The sequence below is a fragment of the Lathyrus oleraceus genome, chromosome 4, assembly GCF_024323335.1.
Source record: "Lathyrus oleraceus cultivar Zhongwan6 chromosome 4, CAAS_Psat_ZW6_1.0, whole genome shotgun sequence".
Taxonomy (NCBI): Eukaryota; Viridiplantae; Streptophyta; class Magnoliopsida; order Fabales; family Fabaceae; genus Lathyrus; species Lathyrus oleraceus.
The window spans coordinates 278996942-279021953 of NC_066582.1; the positions used below are offsets into that span (position 1 = coordinate 278996942).

The window sequence follows — 25012 nt, forward strand, 5'->3', positions numbered from 1 at the left end:
AATTAACATTTACTTTTTGCACTTTACTTTTATGCAATTTACTATTCTTGTACATATTATTCATTTGCTTTTTCCTTTGCTCACTTGAGCACATGTTTATGTTAATGCCATTTGCCTTTTGCTCACTTGAGCACATAATTGTGTATATATTATTGTGCTTGTGTTTTGTTTTGATTATTGTGAACCAAATGCAATGAATTGGACAAAATGGACTTAGACTTTAGGACTTCCCCTATGCAAATTTGGAGTCAAAGAGCAACTAGGCATTGGGCCTTTAGAGTGCTATAAGAAGTCAAATAGCAACTAGGTATTGGGCCTTTAGAATGCTTAAGCTTGAAGATGAACACTGAAAGGACCATATTCTAAGCTCCCTCTTGTCAATTCTTTGATTGTATTATGGAACCTTTTGATGTGTGTTTTCTTTGTGCTAGGGATTCCCACTTGAGCCAAATTGAGGAACCATTACCATGAGCCTCTAAGAGAGAGAGATCCAAGATACATTGAGGAGTCTTTCCAAGAGTTCTTGTGACTATTGATTGCTTGAGTTTATGCTTGTGATTGCTTATTCCAAAGGATGGGAGCTACTTGGATCATCACTATGATCCCAAGAGAGAAACTCCATTGTGGTTTTGTTTCTTTTTCCCTCACCTTTTTGCATTGCTTAGGACTTTAGCCCTTCTTCTTCTTCTCTCCACTCTAACCCAAGCTATAACTTTTGTGCAAACATTTAACCTTTGTTTTCAACATTAGAAACCTAAGCCTTATGCTTTTGATTTTCAAACTTTCTTTTCATAATACTCATTTTGAATTGAACCTTTAAATCAACTTTAACCATTTTGTACATACTTCTAATTGGTAAATATAACCCATTCAAATGCTTTTGTGGTTTCAATGGCTACTCTCTTAATCAATTTTCCATAACCTTTAGCTATTAGGTTTGAGTTATCTTTGTGGTAGATGTAATACTCACCCATATCCTTAGTGATGGACAATGAGTCTTCCATGCTTATTATAGGGTTAACCCCTCACTAGCATGTTGAAGCTATCCTCACATGGTGGATTTGTGGTTTTAGGTTGAGTTTTCTCCCTTTGATAACAAAAGACCTTAAGGCTTTTGGACCAATCAATTCACCCACTCCTCTTGAAATTTTTACCCCGAACTACGAGGTTTTGATCCTAATCTTTTAAGATGGTACGTAGGCAATGGGTTCACCCATTCAAACACAAAATGTAAATAAACTTGTATATTCTTTTCTCATATCTTCAATCATGTTTGCACAAATAAATTTTCACAAAACAACAACCTTACAACAAATGTGAAAAGGGCTCCTTAGGAGTACCTAGGATGTTTTGGGTGCCTATCACCTTCCCATTGCATAACCAACCCCCTTACCCATATCTCTGATTCTCTTTTACTAGTTTTTGTTAAAACTTTTAGGTTTTTGTTCGCTTTCTAACCATTCCTTTGGATAAATAGAAGTGCGGTGGCGACTCGACTTGTATGATTTGCCTTGGATTTAGTCAATATCTCTAATGGTAACGAATACCCCGCTACAAATAGCTATAGGCCGGGTGGATATCCATTACCTGGAAAGTAATCTAGAAATCACTCGATCATATCTTCACTGGAAGGTCCACTTCACCGATCACAGTTTTGCGAGAACCGTCAAAAGCCTTGACAGTCACGCCACTATATCTCATCAGAGCTCCTTGGTATGACAATTTTGATAGAGTTGACTTCAAAAGTACGTTCCATTAGGAATCAGTGTCAACCAAAACATTTGACGGAGCGTCCTCCTTGCAATTCATCGAAATATGCAGAGCCAAGTTATGATTTCTACCCTCCTCGGGGAGTTCTTCACCACAAAAACTGAGATTGTTGCAGGAAGTGATGTTAGCTACAATATGATCAAACTGATCCACCGTAACATCATGTTCGACATAAGCTTGCTCTAGAACTTTCTGCAATGCTTCCCTGTGCGCTTTTGAGTTCATTAGCAGAGACAACACTGAAATCTTGGAGGGGGTTTGGAGCAGCTGCTCCACCACATTAAACTCGCTCTTCTTTATCAATATGAGCACCTCATCATCGTCGTTATGCTTCAAACTGCTAGATTTACCAGACTGACACTTTGGAGCATTAACATAATCTACCACTGACACATCAACTTTCTTGCTAACAGATGAATCTTGCACATTCTTTGGGAACACCGACCCAAGGACACGACCACCACGGGTCACCTTAGTAACATCATCTATACTCACAATAGAATTGGTCGTAGGCAAAGGAACCTCTTGACCATTCTCTAACATGGTAGCATTGTACTAATAGGGGACAACCTTATCAGATGCATACGAGACGGGGCCCGCTAACCATATAACTAACGGTGATACCGATCTATTGCTGACATTGTTACTACTACTGCTATCGAATTGAATCACCACTCTCTTTGGTGTCTTGAATACCGGAACTACTACATTCACATCATCATCCACGTGATGGGACTAGAGAATCTGAATCATACCTTCATCCATTAACCTCTAAATGTCTCTCTTCACAACCATACAACCTCTAGGATTGACACTGCAAATTGCACAACCATCATTGTCATGCTCACAATCGCTAACCAAATAGATATCCTTGTGTATCTTCACCAAGGACCTTCTAATAAAGCATACATCAAATACTTTGAACTCCCTAGGACAACCATCAACCATATTGATAGAAGGGTTACCATGGGCAGGTAGAGGATTAACTTTGACGTTTGGCGCACAGTCCTCAAAGGATATCATTCCACTATTAACTAGCTTTTGGACTTCATAATTCAGGGGGTAGAAATTCTCAATATCATGACCGGGTGCTCCTTGGTGAAAGGCATAGCGGAGTTCCGGTTTGTACCACCATGGAAGTGGTTCAGGGATTTAAGGTGGGTTTCTCGGTTGCCAAAGATTCTTGAGAACCAATGATGGATACAATTCTGCGTATGTCATATGAATAGGGTTGATCGCGACTTTATGAGTCGAATTTGGGGTACAAACTGCAAGTGCACAGTTCTATCGTGTAGTTTTAAAAGATATCGATCCCACAGGGACTTATGAATCGATATACCGTTATCTAAGGTTACTTCGTAAAGCTAAGGCAGGTAATACTTTGATTGTTTGGGGGGAAAAGCTAAAACTAAAATAAGATCTAAAATAAATATCTAATAAGCGGATATCGGTATGTAGTTCGTCGTAATTAGGGAATCAATTCTTTGTTGGTTTCTTGGTTTTAAAATAAATCTTTTCAGTTGACACTATTGATTAAAAGTCTTATCTCAAACTCTCGCTCTGTTGAATAAACTATGATTTTATATTAACGTAGCTGTCACTTATAGTTAAGTCAAAAACCACTTTTTAAAAACAATAGAATCCGTAGAAACTCTTTTTAAGAAAACACTAATCATTTAAACACCCTTATCTCAAACTCTCGCTCTGTTGACTTAGGTTATATAATTAAATTCAAATGCTTAACTCTCGTCCTCACATTCAATCTTTAAAAATACTTTTTGAAAAAGGTTAGAATTTAATTAACTCTAAAAATTGCTCTCGCCCTGATTTAGAATTAATGCTCAATTTACTATGTCCAGTTAAAAACTCAAACTCTCGCTCTGTTGCTTTTAACTTCTTTATGTCTTTTACTTTCGTACAAAAACCTTGTTATTAAACCTGTAAATTGAGACCGTAAAAAGAGTGATTTTAATTTTAAACTTAATTAAACCAATTTGGTTTTGATTCCTTCATTCCGCTTACTTTACATACCGATACCTAAGTAAATCAGCCAGACATGCTAAACAGACTTAAATAAATATCATGCATAAACAGATTCATCTCAGGCAAATAATATAAATAAACAGTAAAACAGGGCATATATAAATTCAAACAATAATTAAAGAACCTGAGAAATTAAATAGCAGTCTTGAACACTCCACCACAGGCCGGTTGGATTTGTTCTTGAATTCTTCAATCAAACAGAAAAATAAAAGCGAAGGAATAAAAAAAACTAGATTCTAACGTAAGGTTAGATCCGGTAAAAGGTACACAATAGTTTCCGGTGTAGAAACTATTGTGCGAAAAGAATTAACTAAGTACTGAAAAGGAAAATAGAAATTGCAAGGGAAACAATATAAAACTCGTAAAAGCAATGCTGTAAAAATGTGCTTGTACTGCTGGAAAAGAAAAATTGCGACAAAGCGAAAACGGCGAAGAAATCTGGAAAAAGCGTGGAACCTCTGCAGGGTTTGCAAAGCTGATATTTATACTGGTACTTTCTGTAACGGTTTCCAAAAGTAATCCGCGTCAAAGGTCTTCACGTGGCGAATGGTTAGGCGTGCAAATAGGACTCAACGTCTCTGAAGCCAAAAATATAGGGGAATGGTGTGACGTCCGTCACACCATGTGTGACGCTCGTCACACAAGCGTGCAAAGCGTGACGCTCGTCACAGCCTTTGTGACGCTCGTCACAGGCACAACGCCTGTGCTTTTTGGGCTGGGCTTTGGCTTTTGATATTTGCTTCTTTTCATTCCTTTTTGCACCTCCTTTTCTTCCTTTTTTACTTGTGCTTCAAATAAACCACCTGAGATAATAGAAAGAAAATACCGCGTAATATCTAATAAAATGAAATAAATTGAAGTAAATAATAATATAATTTAATTAAATTGAGTCCTAGAATGTGATACTATTTCATGTTATCAAACTCCCCCATACTTAGATCTTTGTTTGTCCTCAAGCAAAATACAGTATAGAACTTGTTTTAAAAATTTTAGCCAGATGAAATTTCAAAACACACATCAATTCGTACTAGGTTGCCTGTAAACCTCGTTTAGAAGTAACTTGAGTTTAATCTTGACATCAACAACCACCGTCACAACCTCAGATAACCCCACCTTATGCAAACCAGTTCGAGTAATGCCATTATAGCTATCCTAGTTCCTTTACTCTTATTTCACCCGTTTTCATTCTAGCGAAATCACATTAAGCCCTTTATCTTTTCGCGCACATAGTGGAGTAACCGGTTAGTGATTCTGATCCCCTTTTAGCTAGAAGTTCTGGTACATAAGTCGGATAACTTCGTTATTCAGTCCATTGCAAATTGCGGGGGATCGGACCGTAGTCTGCCCTACCAAGTTCAGTACCAGATACCTGCTGAACCAACTCATAATGGATCTTTCATATTATGCTTTTGCATGATCTGCAACCTTTAAATTAAATGATCTGGTAAGGATCACCTAACTTAATTAGTGCATATCCTGATATATATATATATATATATATATATATATATATATATATATATATATATATATATATATATATATATATATATATATATATATATATATATATATATATATATATATATATATATATATATATATATATATATATATATATATTATGTTACTTTGGGAATCATTCACTTATATTCATCGGCCCTCCACGTAGTTTGCTATTAAGATGGTGCTGACTTCTCGTATAAACTACTCGGGGTTACTATAAGACTAAAAGTTCAAGGGATTGGTATAATAGGTACTTATCCTGATCTAACATGTTGAGGTTCTTAGAGCGTTGTTATGGTAATAATTTTTGTCTTGATTTCACTCAAGTTTTATAAAATAAGCGACTTTTATACTTATTGAGTGTGTTGAATTTTTGTTATGGCTCATGAAAATTGAGGGGAATAGATAATAGAAAGTTTTCACATTTGGGACTTAACTTAAAATAAATCTATATTATAAGAAATATTATTTTATTATATATATATATATATATTTTTTTTTATAAGGGAAATAACAATGAAAAGAAAGATACATACTTGAAAAAGAAAAAGGAGGATAGAAAGAACATGGTTTCCCCCCCCCCCCCCCCCCCCCCCCCCCCCCCCATACTTGAATGAAACATTGTCCTCAATGTTTGAAGGAAAAGAAATGAATTACAAAAAGAAAGGAAAAAAAAAAAGCTAAAGTTAAGGTTGCTTGCCGCCTCTTGTTCTTGGACCTGGTGATCTTTGATGTACGTCTAAGTTGTCGAACCTGCTAAGCAAATCAGTGAACCGCTGGTCGGTTATGGCATTCCTCTCTTCCTGTTGTTGTTGCATTTGGCGCATCATTTGCATCATTTCGAGATTCTGTGCTTGCATACCATCAATAGCATCCATGATGTCGTCGTTGGTTGCAGGCCTGCTTCGTCGAAGACGTCGTGAGGATGGGCCAGCTGCAGTATCGGAAGGGTTGAGCGGGACTGATTGTTGTGCAGGAGCGTTATCACCTTGCTCCATTTCTTCGAACTCGTCTGCAGACGGGTTTGTATGTGAAGGCTCGGTAGCTTCGGGAGCATTCAGATCATAGAGGTGGCGGTTGGGATTGGTGACATCGGTTAAGGCAATGTTGGGTAGAACAACGCCTGGGACTGCCTGGTTATTCACCATAAGGTATTATTTTCCGCCTACTCTGTTCTTTATTAGGCGGCTGGACCGACAGTAGCTTATATCCATAAAGAGAGGAGGTAAAGATTCTAAAGTTTGGAGTCGGTCCCCTAGGTTTAAGCCAAGTGCTATGGTGGTGATTAATCCACCAATTACAAAAGGTTGACGGCCTCTAGCACATAAGGTGCGGATATGATGAAATAGGAAGGAGGCGGCGTTTACCTTAGCATTCGGTTCGAAGACGCATTCGAGGAAGAATAGTTCCTTTGCGTTGACCTTGCTGTTGTTCGGTCTTCCAAAAACTGTGTTTTGTAGGATGCGGATAAAGTATCGGATAGTTGGGTTATGTATATGGGAAACAAGGAGCTCTTCCCAGTTGTTGACATCTACACCGGATATTTTCCTAAAGAGGTCGAAAGCGGCAACTGTGTTCCAGTTTAGGTTTGGAGAGATTTTGGGGTAGACTTGACCTTCTATGGGGAATTGTAGCATGGTACTCAATTGGTTTTGGGATAGGGAGTACTCGGTATTGAACATACGGAAGGTTGCGGTACCGGTTAAGAATTCGTCCTCACCGGTGGGAGTGTTGTACGCATATGAACTTAAGAATTCTAAGGTTAGGGAGGGGTAGGTGGGTTGATTATGAGTGCATAGAAAGGTTAGATCGGCAAGGCGGAGCATCCACTCGATACCTTGAAGTAATCCTAATTGTTGTAAACAAGTTGAATCAGGATACCTGGTAGAGGTGACACCTCGTTGTTGAAAACGCTCGAATTGCTCCCTTTGAAAATTATCATCTTCGGATTGGAAGATGATATTTCCGAAATTTTGATTTCCCGCCATACTGATGAATGAGTTGGAAGAAGTAATTAGGAAAGAAAAGAAAATATATTTGATTGTATAGAATAGTTGTGATGTAGGAAGAAAGGTATGGTGGGTATTTATAGGAAAAAATTTTGAAGTTGGAAAGGGAGTGGTTGAAAAGTAAATAAATGTGGGTAAATGTGAATAAATGGGGAAGGTAAAAAGTTGTAGGGTTGCAACATTCGTCTCCAACGGCTTTGTAACGTTAACATGGCGTTACGCTCGTTACAGGGGCATGACGGGCGTCACAAGCACTTTGTGTGACGTCCGTGATAGAATGTGTGACGCTTGTCACACAGTCTTTTTGGCATGGTTCTGCTAGCGTTCTTCAGAATAATTTTGCTAATTATTTTTTATTATATATTTTGTTTTGCTTCAGATTATTTTATTTTGCTATTTAATTTTCCTGCATGCTATTCTACTTTGTATAATAGTGCATAAATGTATTATATTGTTAATAATTTATGTAGGCAGCAACAGTAGAGAGCATTTTTTTTGATAGAGATTGCATAATTCATAATAAAATAGGATAATTCAATAGCTTCATAAAATAATCATAATGTAACAATGGAGAGAAACAAAAATGCGAAAGAGAAACAAATACGAACATAATTTGAAATAAAATTAAATAATAAAACTAACTAAAGCTAGATAACTAAGAAAAACGACTTCTATCCATCTGCACGATCTCTGGCCGGAGGAGCAAAGGAGTTAACACGGTATAGTAACTCGTGAAACTGATTTGTCATATTGTTCATGTATCCCAGAAATTCGTGTCTCATGTTAGCAAACTCTTCTCCGAGGGCGTCTTGTTCTGACATCAAAGCCTCAATGGCGGTGTTATAATCAGTTCCGGGCATATGATGTCTAAGGTCGGGTATTGCCGATTCTTCGGTCTGAACAGGTTGAGGAGGAGGATCAATATCATAATAACCAGATGGTGTCTGAGGGTCTGATTCAGCATAAGGAATCTGGTCATCACAAATCTCATAGTCCTGGATGGATTCAGTGGATCTAGCAGGAGAGGGGGTTTCGTTCAGATTGTAGAGCCAGTTATTGCGGTTATGAACACTAGTCCAAGGATCGGGCAAGGTGAATAGGCAAAGAACTTGGTTATTAATTATAAGCTCAAACTCGTCAGATCCTAGGTTTCCTATAAACATAGTGTTGAAGAGGAAGGGTATACTCATAGTAGTAATGCCACAAAAAGGGCTTAAGTCAGGCATAGGCTGACGTAATCCGATAGCATTACCAATCATGGTTATCAAACCGCCTATTCGAATTGGTGCTCGTTCATCTTGGATAAGGTGGTCTAAATTTGCCAACATAAAAGTCACACCGTTTACTGGACAGTTCTGGGAAGCACAAAATATGATGAAGAGTTCATCACGTGAAACTGTGGTACTGTTTGGCTTCTACCCAAATAAGGTGTGGGTCAGGATCTTATGGAAATAACGGAAGGCCGAGTTATGTATGTTTCCAGAGAGAAACTCATGTTCCTCGGGATCGTCATTTCCAGTCAAGTTACCCCAAAAGTGTTCAAGTTCTCTATATTCAAAAAGTTCTTCTTGGCTCACTGTGAATGTGTCAAAGGATGTAGGGAAACCTAAAAGGTTGGTAAAGTCTTGAATATTAAATTGGTACTCCATGTTAAACATTCTGAACTGGATGAAACCTCTGCTTATTCTTTTCCCATGGCTGGGTAGGTAGATCAGAGAACTAAGGAATTCTAGAGTCAATCTCCGGTAAGTGACAAATTGTCTACGGATAGGAGCGGTTTCCCACCCTATCTGACTCAGCAAATACAGGACACTTTGTCTTAGTCCAAGGGCAATCATTGCCCAGTCATCAACATACAGACTAGGTAGCATCTCTCTCGTGGCTAGTTCCTCAAACTTTTGTTTCTGAGCTGTTCCTCTGAATTTGATACCCATACGATCAATTTGTCCCATCAGGTTAGTGTTAGCTAGAGAAAAGAAAAACAAGAGTTTTAGTCAGGATTTGGCCAAATGCCGAAAGAAGAAGAGAAAAGTTTTTAATAAATCAAAATAAATTAAGAATGAATACTAAACAAAAGTTAAAAGAATAATTAAGGAAGAAATAGAAAAATAATAATAAAAAAAAATAAAACATTTGTGGGTTGTCTCCCACTAAGCGCTTTGTTTAATGTCGCAAGCTCGACATAAAAACTATCAATTATAATCTATAAGTTCTGGAGGCATTTCGTCTAAGTGCAAGACTTGCGAATCTTCATTGTTTTCTGCATAGTGATAGTGTTTTAGACGTTGCCCGTTTACGGTAAATGGTTCCATAGATTTGCCTTTAATTTCTACTGCTCCACTAGGAAAAACATTGGTGATTTGAAAAGGACTTGACCATCTAGATCGTAGTTTTCCCGGGAATAACTTTAGTCTGGAGTTAAATAAAAGGACTGTATCGCCTTGTTTGAAGATTTTCCTTGATATGCGCTTGTCATGCCATTGTTTTGTTCTTTCTTTGTAGATTCTGGCATTTTCGTAAGCGTCTCTTCTGAGTTCCTCTAATTCGCTTATATCAAGGATTCTCTTTTCGCCGACGGCTTTATAGTTTAAATTTAGATTTTTAATAGCCCAATAGGCTTTATGTTCTAATTCTACCGGGAGGTGACAGGATTTTCCATAAATGAGCTTAAATGGAGTTGTCCCTATGGGAGTTTTGTAAGCAGTTCGGTAAGCCCATAAAGCTTCTGGTAATTTCAATGACCAGTCTTTCCTTGAAGTGGCGACTGTTTTCTCTAGTATCTGTTTGATTTCTCTGTTAGACACTTCCACTTGCCCACTGGTTTGAGGGTGGTAAGGTGTCGCTACTCTATGTCTTACGCCATACTTAAGCAGTAGTTTTTCGAGTACCTTGGATATGAAATGCGATCCACCATCACTGACTACTATTCTTGGGACACCAAACCTTGGAAATATTATGTTCTTAAAGAGTCTAGTTACTACTCGTGTGTCGTTTGTTGGAGAAGCTATAACTTCAATCCATTTCGATACGTAGTCAACTGCCACGAGTATGTATTTGTTACCGAAAGAGGATGGAAAAGGTCCCATGAAGTCTATTCCCCACACGTCGAAAATCTCTACTTCCAAAACGCCCTTTTGTGGCATCTCGTCACGTCTAGATATGTTTCCTGTGCGTTGACATCTGTCACATTTCTTAATAGCTGCATGTACATCCTTCCATATATTTGGCCAATAGAAACCGGCTTGTAGGATTTTTGAGCAGGTCTTGGATGTACTTGCGTGTCCACCATAAGGAGCGGAGTGACAATGTTGGATTATATTTTCTACCTCTTCTTCGGGTATACACCGACGGAAAATACCATCGGGGCCTCTTTTAAAAAGTAAGGGGTCATCCCAGTAATAGTGTTTTATGTCATAGAAGAATCGTTTCTTTTGTTGGTAGGATAAGGTAGGTGGAACTATTCCGGCAGCTAAATAATTGACGAGGTCAGCGTACCACGGTGTAACAGATATAACTAAGGTGGTTTCTACCTGTTTATCAGCTTTATTTTCTTCCAAAGTAGCTATAAGTTTATCGTACGAGAAATCATCGTTGATCGATGTTCTTTCCGGTTCAAGGTTCTCAAGTCTAGAGAGGTGATCTGCTACTACGTTTTCAGTTCCTTTCTTTTCTTTGATTTCCAAATCGAACTCTTGTAGCAACAGGATCCACCTTAGGGGTCTAGGTTTAGCATCCTTTTTTGTTAAGAGGTATTTGATAGCAGCGTGGTCAGTGTAGATGATTATTTTGGCTCCGACCAAGTAAGAACGAAATTTGTCTAGCGCAAACACTACTGCTAGAAGTTCTTTCTCGGTTGTGGCGTAATTCATTTGTGCTTCATCTAGAGTTCTACTTGCGTAATATATAACATGAAGCTTTTTATCCTTTCGTTGTCCTAAAACAGCACCTACAGCGTAATCACTAGCATCACACATTATTTCGAATGGTTCATTCCAATCTGGTGTCTGCATTATGGGTGCGGAGATCAGTGCTTGTTTAAGCGTTTGAAAAGCTTCTAAACATTTATTGTCGAATATGAATTCAGCATCTTTCATTAATAACCCGGTCAAAGGTTTAGTTATTTTAGAGAAGTCTTTAATGAATCGTCGGTAGAAACCGGCATGTCCTAAGAAGCTTCGTACTTCTCTCACAGTTTTCGGGGGTTGAAGATTTTCGATTACCTCTATTTTAGCTTTGTCTACTTCAATTCCTCTGTTCGAGATGATGTATCCTAAAACAATTCCTTCTTGTACCATAAAGTGACATTTTTCCCAATTAAGTACTAGGTTTACTTTTACACATCGCTCTAGAACTCTTTCTAGGTTTTCAAGGCATTCTTCAAAGCTTTGTCCGCATACGGAAAAGTCATCCATAAATACTTCCATGATGTTTTCTAGAAAATCGGCGAATATTGCCATCATGCACCTTTGGAAGGTTGCAGGAGCATTACACAAGCCAAACGGCATTCGTCTATAAGCGAAGGTACCAAAAGGGCACGTGAACGTTGTCTTTTCTTGGTCATCAGGGTGAATTGGTATTTGAAAGAAACCTGAGTAACCATCTAGATAGCAGAAATGAGAATGTTTTGCTAATCATTCTAACATCTGGTCAATGAATGGTAAAGGGAAATGATCTTTTCGGGTTGCTTTGTTTAGTTTCCTATAGTCAATGCACATTCTCCATCCCGATACGATTCGTTTAGTTATAGTTTCTCCTTTTTAATTTTCAATGACTGTTACACCTCCTTTCTTTGGTACTACGTGTACAGGACTAACCCATTTGCTATCAGATATAGGATATATGATACCTGCCTCTAATAACTTGGTTATTTCCTTCTTTACTACCTCACTCAGGATCGGGTTTAGTCTCCTCTGGTGTTCCCTAGAAGTTTTACAGTCTTCTTCTAGCATGATGCGGTGCATACAAATAGAGGGACTTATTCCTTTAAGATTGGTGATGTTGTAACCTAGTGCGGTTGGATATTTTCTTAAGATATGTAGGAGTTTTTCTGTTTCGAGTCTTCCTAGGTCAGCATTAACTATCACTGGTCGTTCAAGCTCTAAGTCTAGGAATTCATATCTCAGATTTTTGGGAAGTGTTTTCAGGTCTAAGGTTGGTTTCTTAAGGCATTGCGTAGGGTCCGGTGTTATTGCTAAACATTGGTTAAGTTTGTCTTCTACAAGATAGTCAGATGATTTGTCTTTTTCTAACTCTGTTTCTTTTATGCATTCATCGATGATATCCATGAAGTAACATGTATCTTCTATTGCAGGTGCTTTCAAAAATTGGGAAAGAATGAACTCAATTTTCTCTTCTCCTACTTCAAAAGTGAGTCGTCCTCGTTTTACGTCTATGATTGCACCGGCAGTTGCTAAGAATGGTCTTCCCAGTATAATGGGTGTAACTTCATCTTCTCTAATATCCATAATTATAAAATCAGTTGGAATGTAGAATTGACCTATGCGCACTGGAACGTTTTCAAGAATTCCTACAGGATATTTGATGGAACGATCTGCTAGTTGCACAGACATTTTAGTTGGTCTAAATTCTCCCATTTCAAGTCTCTTGCATATGGATAAAGGCATAACACTAATACCGGCTCCTAAATCGCATAAGGCTTTGTCAATGACAAATTTTCCTATGTGACAGGGTATAGAGAAACTACCTGGGTCTTTAAGTTTAGGAGGCATATTCTGGATTATAGCGCTACATTCAGCGGTGAGTGTAACGGTTTCGCTATCTTCAAGTTTCCTTTTATTAGAAAGAATTTCTTTTAAAAACTTGGCATATGAGGGCATCTGCGTAATAGCTTCTGTAAACGGAATTGTGACGTTTAATTGTTTTAGTAGGTCAACAATTTTTTTGAATTGGCCCGCATCTTTGGTTTTAATAAGCCTTTGAGGGTAAGGGATAGGTGGTTTATAAGGTGGTGGAGGTACATAAGGTTCCTTCTTTTCTACGGTTTCCTTATTACTCTCTTCCTTTTCCTTAGGTTCACTTTCCTCCTCAGTTGACTTTTTAGAGTTTTGGTTTTCTATCCTTGGGTCAGACGGTCCTTCCACTTCCGTTCCACTTCTCAGTATAATTGCATGAGCGTGGCTTCTTGGGTTAGGTTGGGGTTGGCCAGGAAATGTACCAGTTGGGGCAGCAGTAGGCGCTTGTTGTTGAGCTACTTGTGAAATTTGCGTTTCCAGCATTTTGTTATGGGTAGCCAGGGCGTCTACTTTACTTGCTAGTTGTTTAATTTGTTCGCCAGTGTGTACATTCTGGTTTAAGAAATCTTTATTGGTTTGCTGTTGAGAAGCTATAAAGTTTTCCATCATGATTCCCAAGTTGGATTTCCTAGGGGCGTTATTGTTAGGTGTAGATGGGATCGGCTTCTGATATCCCGGAGGTATAGTTGGGGCTTGATTTGGAGATTGTCCAGGTGCGTATAAAGCATTATTACTCTTATATGAAAAATTGGGATGATTCTTCCAATTTGAGTTATAGGTGTGCGAGTAGGGGCTTCCTTGAGCATAGTTTACTTGCTCCGCTTGGATTCCTGTTAGGAGTTGACAATCTGCAGGAGTATGACCTTGGATTCCACAGACTTCGCAATTCTGAGTTATGGCAACTACGGTGGCTGGAGGTGATACATTTAAACTTTCAATTTTCTGGACCAGAGCATCCACTTTTGCATTAACATGATCAAGGTTACTTATCTCGTACATGCCAGTTTTCGTTTGAGGTTTTTCTACCATTGTTCGTTCGCTTCCCCACTGATAGTGGTTTTGAGCCATGCTTTCGATAAGTTGGTAAGCGTCAGCATAAGGTTTGTTCATCAGTGCACCACCTGCGGCGGCGTCTATTGTTAACCTCGTGTTGTACAGGAGACCATTATAGAAGGTATGAATTACTAACCAATCCTCTAAACCATGGTGTGGACAAAGTCTCATCATGTCTTTGTATCTTTCCCATGCTTCGAAAAGGGACTCGTTATCTTTCTGTTTAAATCCATTTATCTGGGCTCTTAACATAGCTGTTTTGCTTGGCGGAAAATATCGAGCAAGAAAAACTTTCTTCAACTCGTTCCATGTGGTGACTGAGTTGGAAGGAAGAGATTGAAGCCATCTTCTAGCGCTATCTCTTAATGAGAAAGGAAAAAGACGAAGTCGAATTTCCTCTGAAGTGACACCATTAGCTTTAACAGTATCAGCATATTGGACAAATACGGATAAATGAAGGTTTGGATCCTCGGTAGGATTTCCAGAGAATTGGTTCTGTTGCACTGCCTGCAACAGTGAAGGTTTGAGTTCAAAGTTGTTTGCTTCGATTGCGGGTGGAGCAATACTTGAATGCGGCTCATCTTGCGATGGAGCGGCGTAATCTCTAAGAGCACGAGCTGGTTCTGCCATCTCGGGTATCGAAGGGAAATATTTTTGAAATCGGGAAGTTCAACAGGAGGGAGATTGTTTGCAGCACGATATTCCCGAATTCGTCGTAGGACTCGGAGATATAGTTCGATATCGTTGATTCGTAAGTAGAACGACTCGCCTTGTGAGCGAGTGTGTGGCATACAAATCAACGAAAGAAAGAAAAGAAAAAGAAAAGCCTTAGTCTCTACAGCGTAACAGAAGAGTTACGATATCGACTAAATAAAAGTCCCCGGCAACGGCGCCAAAAACTTGATCGCGACTTTATGAGTCGAATTTGGGGTACAAACTGCAAGTGCACAGTTCTATCGTGTAGTTTTAAAAGATATCGATCCCACAGGGACTTATGAATCGATATACCGTTATCTAAGGTTACTTCGTAAAGCTAAGGCAGGTAATACTTTGATTGCTTGGGGGAAAAGCTAAAACTAAAATAAGATCTAAAATAAATATCTAATAAGTGGATATCGGTATGTAGTTCGTCGTAATTAGGGAATCAATTCTTTGTTGGTTTCTTGGTTTTAAAATAAATCTTTTCAGTTGACACTATTGATTAAAAGTCTTATCTCAAACTCTCGCTCTGTTGAATAAACTATGATTTTATATTAACGTAGCTGTCACTTATAGTTAAGTCAAAAACCACTTTTTGAAAACAATAGAATCCGTAGAAACTCTTTTTAAGAAAACACTAATAATTTAAACACCCTTATCTCAAACTCTCGCTCTGTTGACTTAGGTTATATAATTAAATTCAAATGCTTAACTCTCGTCCTCACATTCAATCTTTAAAAATACTTTTTGAAAAAGGTTAGAATTTAATTAACTCTAAAAATTGCTCTCGCCCTGATTTAGAATTAATGCTCAATTTACTATGTCCAGTTAAAAACTCAAACTCTCGCTCTGTTGCTTTTAACTTCTTTATGTCTTTTACTTTCGTACAAAAACCTTGTTATTGAACCTGTAAATTGAGACCATAAAAAGAGTGATTTTAATTGTAAACTTAATTAAACCAATTTGGTTTTGATTCCTTCATTCCGCTTACTTTACATACCGATACCTAAGTAAATCAGCCAGACATGCTAAACAGACTTAAATAAATATCATGCATAAACAGATTCATCTCAGGCAAATAATATAAATAAACAGTAAAACAGGGCATATATAAATTCAAACAATAATTAAAGAACCTGAGAAATTAAATAGCAGTCTTGAACACTCCACCACAGGCCGGTTGGATTTGTTCTTGAATTCTTCAATCAAACAGAAAAATAAAAGCGAAGGAATAAAAAAAACTAGATTCTAACGTAAGGTTAGATCCGGTAAAAGGTACACAATAGTTTCCGGTGTAGAAACTATTGTGCGAAAAGAATTAACTAAGTACTGAAAAGGAAAATAGAAATTGCAAGGGAAACAATATAAAACTCGTAAAAGCAATGCTGTAAAAATGTGCTTGTACTGCTGGAAAAGAAAAATTGCAACAAAGCGAAAACGGCGAAGAAATCTGGAAAAAGCGTGGAACCTCTACAGGGTTTGCAAAGCTGATATTTATACTGGTACTTTCTGTAACGGTTTCCAAAAGTAATCCGCGTCAAAGGTCTTCACGTGGCGAATGGTTAGGCGTGCAAATAGGACTCAACGTCTTTGAAGCCAAAAATATAGGGGAATGGTGTGACGTCTGTCACACCATGTGTGACGCTCGTCACACAAGCGTGCAAAGCGTGACGCTCGTCACAGCCTTTGTGACGCTCGTCACAGGCACAACGCCTGTGCTTTTTGGGCTGGGCTTTGGCTTTTGATATTTGCTTCTTTTCATTCCTTTTTGCACCTCCTTTTCTTCCTTTTTTACTTGTGCTTCAAATAAACTACCTGAGATAAATAGAAAGAAAATACCGCGTAATATCTAATAAAATGAAGTAAATTGAAGTAAATAATAATATAATTTAATTAAATTGAGTCCTAGAATATGATACTATTTCATGTTATCAAGGGTCGAAAGAGACCTTCTTCCTCTCAAAGTTTTGTTGTTGTTGATGATTGTTGGTATTGTTGTTGTTGTAGGTGTTCGCTCGTTACGGTGGCGGTTGTTGACGTTGTTGTTGTTGAATTGGTGTTGTTTGATTGTTAGAAAATACTGGGATTACAGATGATACTTGATGATGGTGTTGATGGGGTGGTTGACTTCTTCTTACATGAGGCCTCCTCTGCCTCCCAACAAACACTACATTAGCTTCACTTTCCTTCTTCTTAGTAAACTGTTACCATACCTCTTGTTGGATGATGCTTCCTCCTTAGATAATCGTCCCTCTCGGACACCTTCTTCTAGCCTCATCACCATGTTCACCATCTCGATAAAATCACTGGGGGCACTGGCAATCATCCGCTCATAGTAAAATGAGCTCAGGGTCTTGAGGAAGATCTTGGTCATCTCCTTCTCTTCCAAAGGAGGGGTAATCTGAGCAGCAAGCTCTCTCCATCTTTGAGCATATTCCTTGAACATCTCCTTATCCTTTTGAGACATCTATCGGAGTTGGTCCCTATCTGGCGCCATATCCACATTATACTTGTACTGCTTCACAAATGCTTCGCCCAAATCATTGAATGTGCAAACGCTCGCACTATCCAAACCCATGTACCACCTCAAAGCGGCACAAGTCAGACTGTCTTGAAAGTAATCGATCAATAACTGATCATTATCAGTTTGAGTAGACATCTTTCTGGCGTACATCACAAGATGACTGAGCGGACAGGTATTCCCCTTATACTTTTCAAAGTCAGGAACTTTGAACTTCACCAGGATTTTCACATTTGGAACCAAACAAAGTTCCGCCACACTCTTACCAAACAAATCTTTACCCCTCAATGTTTTCAACTCCTTTCACAGCTCAAGGAATTGATCTTTCATTTCGTCCATTTTTTCATAAACATATGGATCCTCAGACGGCTCGGAATGATAGATGGTGTCTTCAACACGGGGTAGAGTATGCACAACTGGTGGCGGCACAGACATGACTGGGCTAGATGCCGGCATCGAAGCAAAGGTAGGCACGAAGTTAGGCGGTATTCCCCACGGGAATCCGGCAGGCATGTTAGGCGCAAAATGAGCGGCAGTAGCAGGAATGATAGAGGTAGACACCTCTGAAATAACAGTCCTCTGAGGATGGAGGAATTGCAGGCGTTGGAGACGATTGGTTTTGAGCAGCTAGGGCTGACTCCATCATGGCAGTCAGGCGGGCGATCTCGTCCTTCAAATCTTTGTTCTCTTGCTCTAGATGCTCCATAATCTTTAAGTGATTGGCGCGAGTATCGTATCGATGAGTCAGCTTGGATGAAGCACATAAGAAATACCAATAAGACATCTGACGGAAGAGAAACCTGCTATGCAAATGATGTATGAAATACAATGCTTGATTATTTTTATTTCCAAGGAACTTACTATATTATTTGCAAATCTCTCTCTCTCTCTCTCTCTCTCTCTCTATCTATATATATATATATATATATATATATATATATATATATATATATATATATATATATATATATATATATATATATATATATATATATATATATATATATATATATATGTATGTATAACAACAATTGCAACAAATTGATATGACCATAAAAATCTCTTTTATTTATATAATTGGAAGGATTACACTGAGTACAATTTCAGAAACCAAAATACAAAACACAATAGAAAAGGAGACTAGTCATCCTAAGGATCCCTAACAAAAATGTCAGAAGATCTGGCTACAGGCGCGTACTTCCTTCGAATGGGTCGAATCTCGGTCTTAAAAGAAGCCTTCATCTAAGTCTTCTCGAGGACAAGCTGATCAACAATATTCTTCCAAGCGACGGAAGGGTGAGGCATACTAGAGGAAGATGAAACCTCCGATTCTCTCTATCTTTTTGTTACTCGGTCTTCAAGTAGCTCAATAAGTGCATCTTTATCCTTAGACTCAAGTTGAATTCTTCATGGTTTCTGCTCAAAGCATGGAAATGCTCTTCCCACACATCCTTCTCTTGCTTCATCTTGGCGAGTGCGTCTTCTAACTCCTCTACATCTTGGTTAGGGAGAGTTAATGGCTCAACCATAACCATAGACATAGGTCCCTCACAAGCATACAACATCTTCAATTCTAAAGCTCTCTTCCTCACCCAAAGAGTGTAAGCTTCCAAAGCTACACAATTGCACGGACCAAGCTCGGATCTTCCTTTCCTATGCACGTTATGCCAAGCATGCACAATCTTCAGCTTCAAATGTTGGGGATCTTTACCCTCTTGATAGAAAATACCTTCTAACAAAGTGTTATTATGTTTGTCTCTCATGGGGAACCCAAGTTGATGACGGGCCAAAGCAGGGTTGTAGTTAATTCCTCCTTGTGTACCAATGAGAGGTACATTAGAGAATTCACCACAACAATCAATAATCTCCAAGCTGCTTAACAAAGGATCATACCAAACTATATCATCATTATTGAGAGACATAAGTCTCTAAGACCAGCTTAGACATTGCTTGTTCTCCACTAAAGTAAGCGTCTGAGGCAAGTGCGAAATAAACCACTTGTACAGAAGTGGAACACAACACACAATCGTTCCACCACCTTTAGAATTCCTCAAATGCAAAGAAAAGTACATATCACCTAACAAAGTAGGCACATAATTCCCAATCAAGAAAATTCTAATAGCATTAACATCAACAAAACCGTCCATGTTAGGGAACAAAGCCAAACCATAGATGAGCAACACAAAGATAGCTTCAAAAGCATCCACAATACCAACTTGAGCAAAGACAGTAGCTTCCTTGATGAGGAATTCAGAAGTCAACCCAAACAATCCTCCTTTCTTCACCCAATGAGCCTTTATCTCAAACTTCTTCAACTGAAGGGCCTCACCTATAAGATGAGATCTGGGAATTTCTTCCAATCCACTAATCGACACTTTGTCAGAAGCGGGTATTCCCAAGAGATGGGCATACTCCTCCAACATAGGCACAATATGATAATCAGGGAAAGTGAAGCAACGGTAGAGAGGGTCATAGAACTGAACTAACACGCTCAAGCGTCCTTCAACCACATCAACAGGAAGAATAGACAGAAGCTTCACATGATGTTGCTTGAAGTTTGGACATCTGAAACTGTACTTCTTAGTGTTCCTTCGTCCACAATCCATGGTCAGAAAATATTTGCAAATAAGACCTCAGTTCCTTGAAATTTTCGTGTGATGAATGTTATGATGCGCATGAATGCATGAATGCAACAATCACAAATAAGGGATCACACACAAGGAAAACAAACAAAGGTCAAGGAATGAATCAAGTCATTTTCAAGATCAATCATCCATTTTGGTGGATTATGGTTTTCACCTTATCAACACCCAAGTTCCATTGATATTGACAACACTTGATTGGATCAACCAAGAATCAAGGGTTTGTTATGAGTCACGAGCATGGAGTCTGGGTAAGAACCATCTCAAAGGAGTGAACTAAGGATAACAACTTGTAGATCATGTTCTAAAAAGTTCCCAGAGTCTTAATTCCATCTATCGGATATTACAAGTTAGGATGACTGACTCATCAACCCATAATATTCTCAAGAGAAACTCGTCTGAGTGTAGTATCGTGTAACAATTGTTATCAAGTCTACACATGAACAATCTCCACACTACGTCCTAAATAGGCTGAGAGAGGTTAAATGTTCTACGAGCCTCAGCTTCTCGGACCCCAAATCAAAGATAGTAATGCCTAACCACAAATAATTTGTGTGACATTTATAACTCCAAAAGGGTCTCCACTGAGTAGATGGGTCTCACGCCAACTTATTAAGGACTACTCCACACAAGTCGAACATGACTATACCATCCTCCTATCTTAATTGTACTCAAGTTCGGGTTAGAACTTATCTCACCACTCAGAGATCACCAAGCACAACAAACAGACTATATCAAACAAATATACATACATCAAATATACAATTATATACACACACAAAAGTAGGCTAAACCCACTAGGGACTACTCCCCAACAGAGTCGCCACTTAATTTCCGTAGCGGTAAATTCATGATCATCAAGCTATGGATAAGCTAGACGTCAATAAAATCAGAGTCGCCACCGCGCTTTTATTATTTCCAAGGGAAAAGGGAAAAGTACGAACAAAACCCAAAAGATAAGAAGTTTTCAAATCAAAACTAATAAAATGCCAGAGATTATAGGTAAGGGAGTTGGTTAAACAGAGGGAAGGTGTTAGCACCCAAAGTGTCATAGGTACTCCTAGGGAGCCCTTTTTTGTGTGCATATGTGTTTTTGTACAAAATGATGTTTGCAATAAAATAGAGTGGAGGGATGAGAAAATAATTCGTTAATTATATTTTTTGTGTTTGACAAGACCTTCGGACTTGTGCCTACATACCAACATAAAAATGAGGGATTAAAACCTCGTAATTCGTGGTATCAATCTCAAAGTGAGTGAGTTGCTTTTAACAAAATTTTAAATTTAACAAAGGCATAAAAGGCCTAAAATAATTTGAATGAGTGTTAGTTCTTTTTGGATTTTTAAATTTTAAGTCAAGTATAGTTAAGTTTTTTACATGTTTGATTAAGAAAAGGGTTTAAAAAAGCAATGGCATAATGCCAAAGTTTCTAATTTGCAAAAATGGTATAAGTTTAGAAAAAACAAACACAAGAAAAGAAGATTTCTAAAGGAGGGAGAGATTTGAAATTAAAGAAATGGGGAGGAGATGAAGAGACTAATCCTAAGCACAAATTTAAAAGTTAAGAGTTGAAAAGATCTGACCAATGGGCTGCAATTCCAACAGACAAGAATGTCATATAGAAACCCAAATTTCCCTTTGACTTTAGAATCAAGCAACATCAATACACAAATAGCAAGGTGAAAAGCAAGGCATCAAATAAAGATAGCCACATCCAAGCTTAGCAACTCCATGATCTTCTTCAAAATCTCCTATGCATCAGATGACTTCAAAGATGGCATTAGGCACAGGTTCAAAATAACAACTTCACTATGATCATGTAGCAGATGAACTCAAATGAATCTTCAATATTGTATCAGACGAATGTTCACTTCACAAGCACTTGGTTTCATGAAAGTTGGCATTGGCCAAGTCCTTTGCATAGGGAGTGTTGCCTAAATTCTAAGTCCAATAGTCTCAGATCAAACCAACAGTCCACAAAAGATGTTTTTTTGGGTTTTTGTTCTTATTATGTACATTAAGGTCAAAAAACCACACAAGCAAACAAATATATACAAACACAATATATCACAAAATATGGCCCAAGTGGGCAAAGTGAAAATGGCTTTAAAGTAAACAAATTAAATGGTATGAATAATGGTATATGAATATGTAGCGGTAAATTCATGATCATAAAGCTATGGATAAGCAAGACATCAAATAACAAGAGTCACCACCGCGCTTTTATTGTTTCCAAGGAAAAAGGAAAAAAATACGAACAAAACCCAAAAATAAGAAGTTTTCAAATCAAAACTAATAAAATGCCAGAGATTACAGGTAAGGGGGTTGGTTACACAGAGGGAAGGTGTTAGCACCCAAAGTGTCCTAGGTACTCCTAGGGAGCCCTTTCTTGTGTGCATATGTATTTTGTACAAAGTGATGTTTACAAACAAATAGAATGGGGGATGAGAAAATAATTCATTAATTATATTTTTTGTGTTTGACAAGCCCTTCGGACTTGTGCCTACGTACCAACATAAAAAATGAAGGATCAAAACCTCGTAGTTCGTGATACAAATTTCAAAGTGGATGCATTACTTTTAATCAAAAATTAAGTTTGAAAGGCACAAGGGCCTAGAAAATGGTTTGAATGAGTTAGTTCTTTTTGGATTTTGAAAATTTTAAGTCAAGTATAGTTAAGTTTATTTACAAGTTTGATTTAAGAAAAGAAGTTTGAAAATGCAATGGCATAAGGCCAAAGTTTCTAATTTGCAAAGGGTCTAAGTTTTAAAAAAAGAGACAAGTACAAACAAAGAAGTTTTTAAAAGGAGGGAGAGATTTTGAAATTAAAGAAATGAGGAGGACCTGAAGAGACTAATCCTAAGCATAAATTTAAGAGTTAAGATTTGAAAAGATCTGACCGATGGGTAGCAATCCAATAGACAAGAATGTCATATAGAAACCCCAAATTCCCTTGGATATTAGAATAAAACAACAAACAATGCATACAATATTAACTTGAATAACAAGGCATCAAATAAAGATAGCCACATCCAAGCTTTAGCCACTCCATGATCTTCTTCAAATTGGCCAATGTAGCAGATGAATTCCATAAGTCACAGGTTCAAAATAACAGCTTCTCAATGATCATGTTGTAGATGAACTCAGATGGATCTTCAATGATGTATCAGATGAAGTTTCAAATTGCAAGAACTTAGTTACATGAAAGTTGGCATTGGCCAAGTCCTTTTTGCATAGGGATGTTGCCTAGATTCTAAGTCCAATTGCCCAAGATCAAACTGTTGGTGTAAGCCCTAGAGGCCAATACTTTTGGTACTTGTATCGAATTATTTATTAATAATAAAAGGCTTTTTCTTTATTATGTTTGTTTAATAAAGTCCCTAGAATAGCTAGTCCGTTTAATGTATCAAGTGTGACTTAATCATGAGATCACATTAAACATAAGGACACTATTCTTAAAGTATCCGTAGTCGAGCTTTATTGTGAAGTGGGATAACATTAAAGCATTAAGACTATTATGTATATAGACTGATGATCACATATCATGGATCATGGATAAGGATTTATCAAGTCTTAAACATAGGTATGAATATTAAGAGTAATATTTATACTGGATTGACCCGCTATGAGAATACTTTATAGAATGTTATGCAAAGTGTCATAAGTTATTCTCATGGTGATACTGGTGTATACCACCCTTCGACCTGAAACCACTATGGACCCTAGATGTAGAGTCGAGTGCCTTATTATTGATCAAATATTGTTCGTAACTGGATGACCATAAAGATAGTTGATGGGTACTCCACAAAGCATGCTAAGGGACATGAGTGACCTAGATGGAATTTGCCCATCCTGCGTAACAGGATAAATGTCTATGGGCCCAATATTGAACTGGACAAGGATGACACGGTCTATGCCTTATGTTCAATATAGACATAAGGGCAAAAGGGTAATTGTACACATAAGTATTATCACAAAAGGATTTGTCAGATCACATGAAATTTTCGTGTCTTGGGTAGCAGTGATGTGTTGCTAGATACCGCTCATTGTTTATTATGTGAAATACGTGATTTAATATAATTGCCAATGCCGTGAAAACTTACAGGCTCACACACAAAAGGACGGATTGATGAGAGATAGAGTAACTAAGGAACACCATAAGGTACGGTGCACTTAAGTGAATTGTAGAACATCGTAAGGTACGGTGTACTTAAGTAGAATACGAAATATGGTAAGGTACCACGCGCTTAAGTGATTTTGGCATATTATAAGATATGGGCCACATACACTTAAGTGGGCTTTTTAGCTTATAGCCCACACAAGTGGTTCTATAAATAGAACCCTTGTGTAGAAGCATTTGTGCAGTTGCAATTTTATTTCTCTCTCTCTCTCTCTCTCTCTCTCTCTCTCTCACTCAAAGCCTTCATTCGTAGCAGCTAGCACTGAGATTGAAGGAATCCGTTCGTGTGGACTGAGTAGAGGCGTTGTCATCGTTCAACGTTCGTGATCGCTCCGTAGATCTGCATTAAAGGTTACAATCGCCACAAGAGGTAACAATTCTATCACTGATCATGCCCATGCATAAGGATCATTAAAGGAGAAATTTTTAATTCCGCTGCGTTTTGGATCGCTCTTCTCCTTCAGTGGTATCAGAGCCACTTACGAAACCATGCATCTGATAGCTGCTTATTTTCTGTATTTTCTGTATTAATACGATTAAAAGACAGAATGAATCAAAGAATAAATGAGTAATTAAATTTGGCATCATGTGTGTATGATTTGGATGATTGATGTTGACTATGCTTCGGAATCCGACATTAGTATGGTGAAGCAGCGATACATCGATTGTCCATAGGTTATGCAATTGAGATCAATCAAGTTATATATATGATATAAGTAATCCTAATACAAAATACGGTATATATGATATACTATTTCTATTTTATTCATTCAAACACTTAATAATTGTTTTCCTTTGAGCGATAAATGGTCGTTTGCTTCTTGATCTGACATTAG

At 37.9% G+C, this 25012-nt stretch overlaps 1 non-coding gene across 1 annotated transcript; it reads left to right on the forward strand.

Annotated features, from left to right (window-relative positions):
- Positions 1 to 14279: 14279 nt before the first annotated feature.
- LOC127077717 (small nucleolar RNA R71) lies at positions 14280 to 14386 on the forward strand. The gene has a single exon (XR_007787498.1). It is a non-coding gene; the product is annotated as a small nucleolar RNA R71 (small nucleolar RNA).
- The last annotated feature ends 10626 nt before the right edge of the window (positions 14387 to 25012 follow it).